Consider the following 9,616-nt stretch of genomic DNA (forward strand, 5'->3'; position numbering starts at 1 on the left):
ATGGAAGAATAATTCTGTTTTCAATGCAAGTCAGATATAAAAGCATGGATTTAACTGGAAAAATGTCCATCTTGTGAGAGCAGGGATTATGCTAGCAATAAACTGTTGGTTAAGATCTCATTTCTTTTTTTTTTCTTTACACACACACACAGACACACAGACACACAGACACACACACACACACACACACACACACACACACATATATTTGTTGGCAGTTGTCTTGGCACTTGAACTCTGGGCCTGCGAGCTGTCTCTCTGCTATTCAGCTCAAGCTAATGCTCTACCACTTGATCCACATTGCCAATTCTAATTTTCTTTTAGTTAATTTGAGAAAAGAGTCTCTGGGACTTTCCTACCGGGGCTGGCTTTAAACCTCAATCCTCATATCTCACCATGACCCAGCTTACGATCACATTCCTAACAGTGTACACTCAAGATATGTAATGTGTCTGTTCATCTATCTTTATAAGAATTCTTTAGTTAAGGCTGAGGAGGTGTCTCAGAGGTACAGCGCTTGCCTCGCATGCATGAGGCCCTTGGTTCGATTCCTCAGCACCACTTAAGCAAAAAAGAAAAAAGCCGAAATTGGCGCTGTGACTCAAGTGGTAGAGTGCTAGCCTTGAGCTGAACAGCTGAGGGACAGAGCTCAGGCCCAGAGTTCAGGCGCCATGACCAGACACCCCACCAAAACAAAAAAAAAAAGAATTCTTGAGTTAAAAATCTGGGCTACAGCTTAGACATTACCCTCACAAAAATGTTTGTCGTTTAAAAGTTGATACTCCTGGAGAAATAAAACCTAAGAATGTAAAGGAGTCTGGGAAGTTCAATTGGCATCCAGCCTGGGCAGAACACTCTTTGCAACAGTATATAAAATTAAGCAGTCAAAATCTGGATTGGAAGAATGGCTCAATTGATGGAATACCAGTCATGAGCAAGATTGCTGAATAAGAGCTTGAGGCTTTTGCATATATACATACAAACATACACATACACCCAGAGGCACTTATATGTCCACACACAAATACACAAATGAAACAACTCTCAGAATGTGTAGAAAAGTTAGAAAACAATAAATATATGTCCTGAACAAGACTAGAATCAAGTGATAATTTTTAATATTTGAAAGTCCTCAAATGAACTTCCTTCAAATAAGTTTGAGAATATTATTTTGGTAGGGATCAGAGATAGTAAGAATCAATAATCATTATTAAAGGGATCAGATCCATGGAGGAATGAATCAGAGATCTGGCAGGTGCATCTGAAAATATTCATATCCTGTATCAAATTTTAGAACATCTTTGAAAATAGTAGATAAAGTCTAAGCAGTCACTCTGGTGTATAATATCACTGAAGAAGTTCAGAATTGGTAGTCTGTATCTAGATTAAATAAACCAAGAAACTATGGCAGGGCAATGTGATACAAGCTTAGAATTCTAGCACTAAGATTAAGACAGGAGATTAGATAATGGAATTACGTAGTGATATGTTCCCTGGACCAGGTAATTTTGTCTTAATAAAACAAAAAGAAACAAGAAAGGAATACATAGTTGGACATTAGGGCTAATTTTGTCATTATGTTTTGAGAAGTCAAATTTCCTGTTGAAATGCAACTCATACTTAATCCTCACTTGTGTTTTAAATTCTCTCTTCATTACAGAACATTCTTAGATGCAAAATGACTCATGATTCCCATCCAAAATTTGAAAAAATAAGTTATCATCATTCTGTTGTAACCCAAAGAAATGATGAAGAATTACACAAGCTTAAGCTTGGAAAAATAGCAAAGTTCGTTTAATGAAGGATTTTGAAGATCTTGCTAAATTAGAATTTAGATTTAAAATATTTTGGTTTTGTTTGTAATTTTATATTCTATAGGATTCTACAAAATTGTTTTTAAGTAGAGGGTTTAATTGACATTCACAAATGATTTTGCATTCTATGTGCTTAGAATATTCTTTCAAGAACTTGGTTAATAGATAATTCCAACAGTTCATGTATGAAATGATAATGTGAATGTTGTAGACAGAGTTGCCAAAAAATTGATGATATTAATTTATAAATTTAGAATAAGAGCAATTTTTGGAGTCTTTGGTATAACATGGGATGAAGAGAATAATCGTGTGACATCTTCTTTCTTCTACCTGTATGTAACACAGGAAGCAATTTCCTTAATTATTTGCTACTGTATACACTGAGAAAATTGTTACGTTTGGGGTTTGATTTTATTTTTGTTTTTGTTTTATTGGTTTGTCCTAGGGCTTTTACTCTGGGCCTGGACACTGTCTCTGAGCCTGTTTATGCTCAAGGCTCGTGCCCTACCACTTCAACCTCAGTGCCACTTGCGTCTGGCTTTTGCTGAGAAGGTTATTGGTGATAAGAATCTAGGGAATATTCTTGCCTGGGTGGGCTTTCAACTGTAATCTTCCGATCTTAGCATCCAGAATTTATATGATAGCTAAAAATTATAAATATAAATAATATTTGCAAGTGTTCTGATCTCAAATATACCAGTGGGGGGAAAATGATTCAACCCAGTTTATTTTGGTGTTCTTACCAGAACATGAATGGCATCACATTAGCAGCGTTGTATTTTTTCACAATAGAGATAAGCTATTCATCATATGAATTAAGTGAAGTTTGAGATGCACCCTAAAAGTTGGAGAATTTTGGGCTAGGATGACTCTATATCATAAATATTGGTATTGGTGGTCATAAAAATAATAGCTTATTGTGATAAACCATTGCTTACTCTTGAAGAATTAATTATTACCGATGCTACATAGTTTTATCCTCTACCAGAACATGGTTATTTTTCTATTGTCTCTCAATCTGTAACACCCCATTGGAAAATGCATCTATTGCAGAATTACATAACATGCAAGCCGGTATTGTTTTGAATCTCTCAGGTACGGAATCTTCAGAATTTGAAAATGAGTAATTACTAGTCATTCGAATGTTGACAAACCCATATATTCTGTCTTCTTAACAACTTATTTACTTTTACAAGTTATTTGTTTCCATAGAATTAAACTGTTTTCGCTTTTAGTATGAGAAAGTACTATATTTATTCTTTTTTCAAAATATTGGTAAGTATATTGTGAAAATATTGTCTAGTCGGATAGCATTCAAGTTGATGGTCCTCTGATTAAAAAGGGGTAATTAATTCAAATTAGACACCAAACAGTATGGATTTTTAAAAAGTTACTACATAAAGAATAATATGTACTTTACCAATACAGTGAAATTTTATTTCATGCAGCTTATTTTTTAAATTTAATTTTATTGTCAAAGTGATGTACAGTGGGGTTACAGTAATTTTAAGGTAGTGAATACGTAACTCTTCAAACTTGTTACCCCCTCCCTCATTTTCTTCACAGTTTTTCTTCACCCCAGTACCCCTCACAAGTTGTAATGTACATTTCCAACATATTGTCTTGTGAGTATTGCTATTGCATTGGTTTGCCTTTGTCCTTTGTCTCACCATTTTGTTGTTCCTCTTCCCTTCCCTAATTAAGGTAAATATATACACAATACACAGGCTACCAAAATCAAATACAGCAGGGAAAACAGCATAGGGGAAAACCCCAAAAGAAAATGGAAATCACATAGTACATTAAAAACAACAATCGCAAATAATACTCTCTGTTTCCATATCTTGGAGTTCATTTTGCTTAGCATCAGATTATATATGCATAACAAAGCCACTGGAAAATAGTAGTTTCATGGACACTATATCATGAAAACAACATGTTAACCGTTTTTGATATTAAAGGTGGAGTTAGGATTGATGAACTTGTGTTTCTAATAAAGGAATTTCAAAAGAGTTTTAAAATTATGACAGGTTTTTCTGGGAAGGTGGCTCAGTGGTAAGAGCGCTTGCCTTGCATTCCTGAGGCCCTGGGTTCGATTCCTCAGCACCACATAAGCAAAAAGAAAAATAAGCCGAAAGTGGTGCTGTGGCTCAGGTGGTAGAGCGCTAGCCTTGAGCTCAAGAGCTGAGGGACAGTGCCCAGGCCCAGAGTTCAGGCCCCACGACTGGACACCCCCAAAAAATTATGACAGGTAAATTTTAATTTGTTCAAACTTTTTAACAACTTAGCCTATTATGAAAATTTAAAATTTCTTGGGAAAATAGGCTTTCATGCAAAGTAATCAATGGAGACTTAGCTGAGAGGGAGCAAAGTGGGTGAAGATGGCTCATTTTCATACTAAACAAACAAACCTCAGAACCCTTGTTATAAGTCCTGTAGGTTCCCTTGAGAATTGTCCTTACCCAGGAAATCTACTCACTGTGTGAAACAAGGTTGTAGTGGAATTTAAATTCAATGTTCTTAAAAAAAAATCAAACTTTGTGTATTGACTTTAATTACCAAACAGTAATTCTCTGAAAAAGATAATTTGGGTCAAAATATTTAGGGAAAAAGTGCACTCAAAAATGTTTGTAATTCGTTCTACAATGTCTTTGCATGTGAAGCACTGAACTACAGAAAAATACCTGATTGGATACTTGAAACCAATGATTTCACATTTCTTAGTAGCTCAAAAATATAATATCCTTATTAACATGAGATAGTGAAGACTTCTCTTATTACATAAGCCAAAATGTTTTGGGATCAGAAAAGAATTGAGCAAAGTGAAAAGGCCAGAAAACGCGTTCTTAGAAGCCCTAGCTAAGCATATTGGCTTCAGGAGTGGAAGGAGGCCAAACTTTTTGATATATTGTCTTAATATTTTTGCTACCTAAAGTGATTTTACAGAGCCTATTTAGCTCACTACAATTTAGAATGGATTGAATGAAGACATGAAAAGAAATTCCACATCCAAATAAAAGAGTTTTAAAAGAGAAACCGTGAAGATGTAGCAGTGGGGAAGGACTTATAGTCCTTCACCTTCACTAGACTTGAATCCAAGAATCTGTGATTAGTTGGAAATCACGCAAGAGCTAAGAGAAGGACAGAGACATAAGACATAGGAGCATTGTCCTTTTGTAACAGACACTGTCATCCAAGGTATGGATCATTTAACTCTATTCTTTTCCATACATCCTTCTGAGCAAATGCAAGACCAAGAGAAAGATAATCTATTGAAATAATTTTTGAAAGAATAACTTCACTGATCCTGATATGGTATCTAAAGAGAGTCTTAAGAGAGAAGATAAAAGTGAAGTATTCTTCAGTTTCCTCTAAGCATCTTGTTAGCAAAGTATATCTTTGAGGTTAGAAGTGATTGAACCAAAAAGTGGTGGAGTACCCATTTTTTTTCTAAATTTTATTTTATTTGTGAACATACTGTACAGAGGGGTTACAATTACATGGGCAAGATAATGCATACATTTCTTACCAAGCATTGCAGCCTCCTCCATTGTTTACCCTTCACCTCCCTTCCCAGCCTCCCCCCTCCCTCCCACCCAATCCTTCCCCCCCTCCCCCCACCCAATCCTCCCCCCCTCCCCCCGCCACCGACATTGTAAAGCTCGTTTTTAACATGACAATTTGTACTTCTCATTGTTGCAACAGGTCCACCTGAATCCTTAAACTACTTGTTTTTCCCCATCTCCTCCACAAGTTATACTGACATCAAATATAGTGAAATCGGGGGTTATACTGTGGGGGAGGTACATACAAAGCAACAAAGAAATAATCTTATAAATGCGTTAGAAACACATGCATGAAAGAAAAAAAAACATTAAAATACCCATCTAAGGATTCATTTTCCTAACATCACATTATCTGACTTTTTCCGCTTGACTCATACATATATTAGATATTGCAAATAAGGGAAACCATGGGACCTATGTTTCTTTTTGCCTGGCTTACTTCACTTAATATAATTTTTTCCAAGTTTTTCCATTTCCTAACAAATGGGGCAATGTCATTCTTTCTGATGAAGGCATAGAATTCTATTGTGTATATATACCACATTTTCTTGATCCATTCATCTACTGAAGGGCATCTGGGTTGGTTCCATATCTTAGCTATGGTAAATAATGCTGCAATAAACATAGTTGTGCTGGTAGCTTTAGTGGGGTCTTGTTTGTAAACATTTGGGTAAATGCCCAAAAGTGGGATTGCTGGGTCATAGGGGAGCTCTATGTGAAGTCTTTTGAGGAACCTCCATACTACTTTCCAAACTGGTTGAACAAGTTTACATTCCCACCAACAGTGCAGTAAGGTTCCCTTCTGTCCACATCCCCTCCAGCATCTGTTGTTGTTAGAGTTCTTGATTTTTGCCATTCTAACTGGAGTGAGGTGGTATCTCAATGTTGCTTTGATTTGCATTTCTTTTATGGGTAGGGAGTTTGAGCATTTCTTCATGTGTCTATTGGCCATACTTCTTTCTTCTACAGAGAAGTTTCTCTTCAAGTCTTTAGCCCACTTATTTATTGGGCAGTTGTTTCTTTGAGGATTTGTTGTTCGGGGATTTAATTTTTTGAGTTCCAAATATATTTTAGATATGAGACCATTATAAATTGTATGGCTAGTGAATATCTTCTCCCAATCCGTGGGCTTTCTAGTGATCTGGCTAGCTATGTCCTTGGCCAGGCAGAAGCTCTGCAATTGCATGCAATCCCATTTGTCCAACCTTTTTTTGATTTTTTTTTTTGTGTTTCTGGGTCTCTATTAAGAAAATTTCAGCCTGTGCCAAGGACACCTATGGTTTCTCCTATTCCATCCTGTAATATTTTCAGAGTGTCTGCTTTGACTCAGAGGTCTTTAATCCATTTGGAGTTGATTCTATTGCAGGGTGATAAATAAGGATCTAGCTTTAGTTTTCTACAAGTAGTTAATGAATTTTGCCAGCACCATATACTGAAGAGTCTGTCTTTCTTCCATTCTATTTTTTAGCTCCCTTATCGAAAATTAGATGGCTATGGGACTGTAGGTTCATTTCTGTGTTTTCAATTCTATTCCGTTTGTCATCTTTTATGTTTTACTTCATCTTTCCCTATTTGGATTCCCTTTAAATTTGCATCTTGTCTTATTGTCCCAGCTAGCATTCTAATACTAAGTAGTTGAAGAGGAGTTGAGAGACCAGACATCCTTATCTCTTTCCTGAATTAATAAGAAATGGCTTTAACTTTTCAACATTAAGTATAATGCTGGCTGTAGGTTAATCAATTCTTAGCAGAATGAAGAGCACTGGAGCAATATCAGTTCCAAATTTCAAACTATACTAAAAAGCCACAATAATAAGAAGAGCTTGGTACTGGCACAAGAACAGTTTTGAGGACCAATGGAATAGGACTGAAGACTCAAAAATAAACATAGTGACATATTGCCACCTAATCTTTGAAAAGGGAGCTAAAAAAATAGAATGGAAGAAAGACAGCGTGTTCAGTAAATGGTGCTGGTAAAATTGGTTATACACCTGTAGAAAACTAAAGCTAGATCCATATATATATTTATATATCATATATATCATGAAGGGTGACATATACATATACATATATATATATATATATATATATATATATATATATATATATATATATCTTAATAGAGAACCAGAAACAAAACAAATCAAAGAGAGGTTGGACAAATGGGATTGCATGAAACAGCAGAGCTTCTGCAAGGTAAAGTTCATAGACAGCAAGATCAATAAAAAGCCCACTTACTGGGAGAAGTTCTTCATGAGTCAGAAAACAGACAAAGTCTTATATATAAAATATACTTAGGACTCAAAATCATAAATACCCCAACAACACATCCTCAAAGGAACAACTGTCCAATATCTAAGTTAGCTGAAGACTTAAAGAGAGACTTCTTTGAAGACAAAATAAAAAGTGTCCATTAGACACATGAAGAAAATATATATATATATTTGTAATTTGGAGAGTGGAAGGGATATAGCAGAATGCTTAAATGGGGATTCAGGTTGACCATTGTGACAATGAGATGTACAGGACACTGTGCAGAAAATGAATTTACAATCTCAGGCAGGGGTCGAGGAGGGAGGAGTTGGAGATGTAGGGAAGGAAAGGATGGTAGGAGAAAAACAAAGGAGGAGGTAACAATGCTGTATACGAAATGTACTCATTACCTAGTCCTGTAACTCTGAACCCTCTGTACAGTATTTTTACAATAAAAATATATAAAAAAAATCTCTGCCTGTTGTAGATTTCCAGTGCTGCCCTAAGAATTGCATTTTCTGCCTATTCTGGCTGTGGTTAGGTCCACCTGCCCAATGGATCAGCAGTCTTCAAGGCATCTTGGTCTTCCAGTGAGACTTGGATTATCCAGTGGTGGTTGGAACCAGGCCAAGGACAGGAAAAAAACCACTTCCAGGACATGGCTTCCTCATTGCCCAGGCAACTAGGATTGCAAGCAGAATTTCTCTGAATTTGACTCCAGAAAACTATCAGTGAACCAAAAGGCAAGTCCACCAAACACCTCACTCCTCCCCCCCCCCATTTCCTCCTTTCTCCCTCCCTGGGAAAGTGTAAAACAATTTTGCAGGTTTTGACACACACACAAAATGCCCACCATCTCCCCTGGTAAACTTGGTTTCAAGTCACTAAGTCATGTCAACGGATAATGCTGCATTCATTATTCTGGACAACATCTTCAGGTTGTTTGATGCTTTAATTTGTTGTTGTTGTTGTTGATGTTGTTGGTAGGGGTGCCTGAACTCTGGGTCTGGGTGCTGTCCCTGAGCTGTTCAGCTCAAGGCTAGTGCACTACCACTTTAGCCACAGTGCCACTTCCAGTTTTTTCTGCTTATGTGGTGCTGAAGAACTGAACCTAGGACCTCATGCATGCAAGACAAGCACTCTACTACTGAGTCTTCTTCCAGCCCTAATGATTTAATTCTTTAAAATTTCTTTTTGTCAGTCATGGGCCTTGAACTCAGGGCTTGGGTATTAACATATCCCAGAGTTCTTTAGCTCAAGGGGAGCCCACTCCCAATTGAGTTACAGTGCCACTTCCTGTTTGGAGATAACTGACTCACAGACTTTCATGCCAGGATTTGCTTTGAACAGATGAATTTTTAAATTATATTTCTCCTAGGTGTTTATTGGAACATTACAGTTTTTCTGGAATTTAATGTTTTCTGTAAACGTTAGTCTTCAAGTAATCCAAAAGCATTAAATATTACATTTCGAAGCTATCCTTTAGCACATCCATTTTGAAATTATTATCTCAAAATGAAATTCTAATTCTTTGTAGTAACAACCCATTAAAGTCCAAATGGGAAATATGCTAATTTCAGCAGCCTTGGCTCTCCTTCCTCTTTTTTTCTCTCCAGTATCTTTTCTTGTTTTGGAACAAGTGTCATGGACTGTCCAACCAATCAAAAGGAAGATTATTCCATTAATTTAATAGAAAAGGAATCCAGCCTACCTGCATCTCAAGGGAACTTTGAGTATAATGTTAATCTAATAGTGGATTTTCAGTCATTTCGATAATTTTTTGTTTAACCACTCATTAAAGCGGTTCCAAAAGGCAAGATTCAAAAATCATGTTCTGCTTTCTAAGAATGTTAAAAAAGCTAGTAATTCAACAAAGATTACATGGTGAAGAATTTCTCTTTTATCGTAGCCCTTACCACTGATCCCTTCCCTTCAAACTTGTAGCTTTGTTCAGTTTTCTTGTTCCAGCATTCATTTTGGTAT

The sequence above is a fragment of the Dipodomys spectabilis genome, unplaced genomic scaffold (assembly GCF_019054845.1).
Source record: "Dipodomys spectabilis isolate Male_0828 unplaced genomic scaffold, ASM1905484v1 ptg000409l, whole genome shotgun sequence".
Lineage (NCBI taxonomy): Eukaryota > Metazoa > Chordata > Mammalia > Rodentia > Heteromyidae > Dipodomys > Dipodomys spectabilis.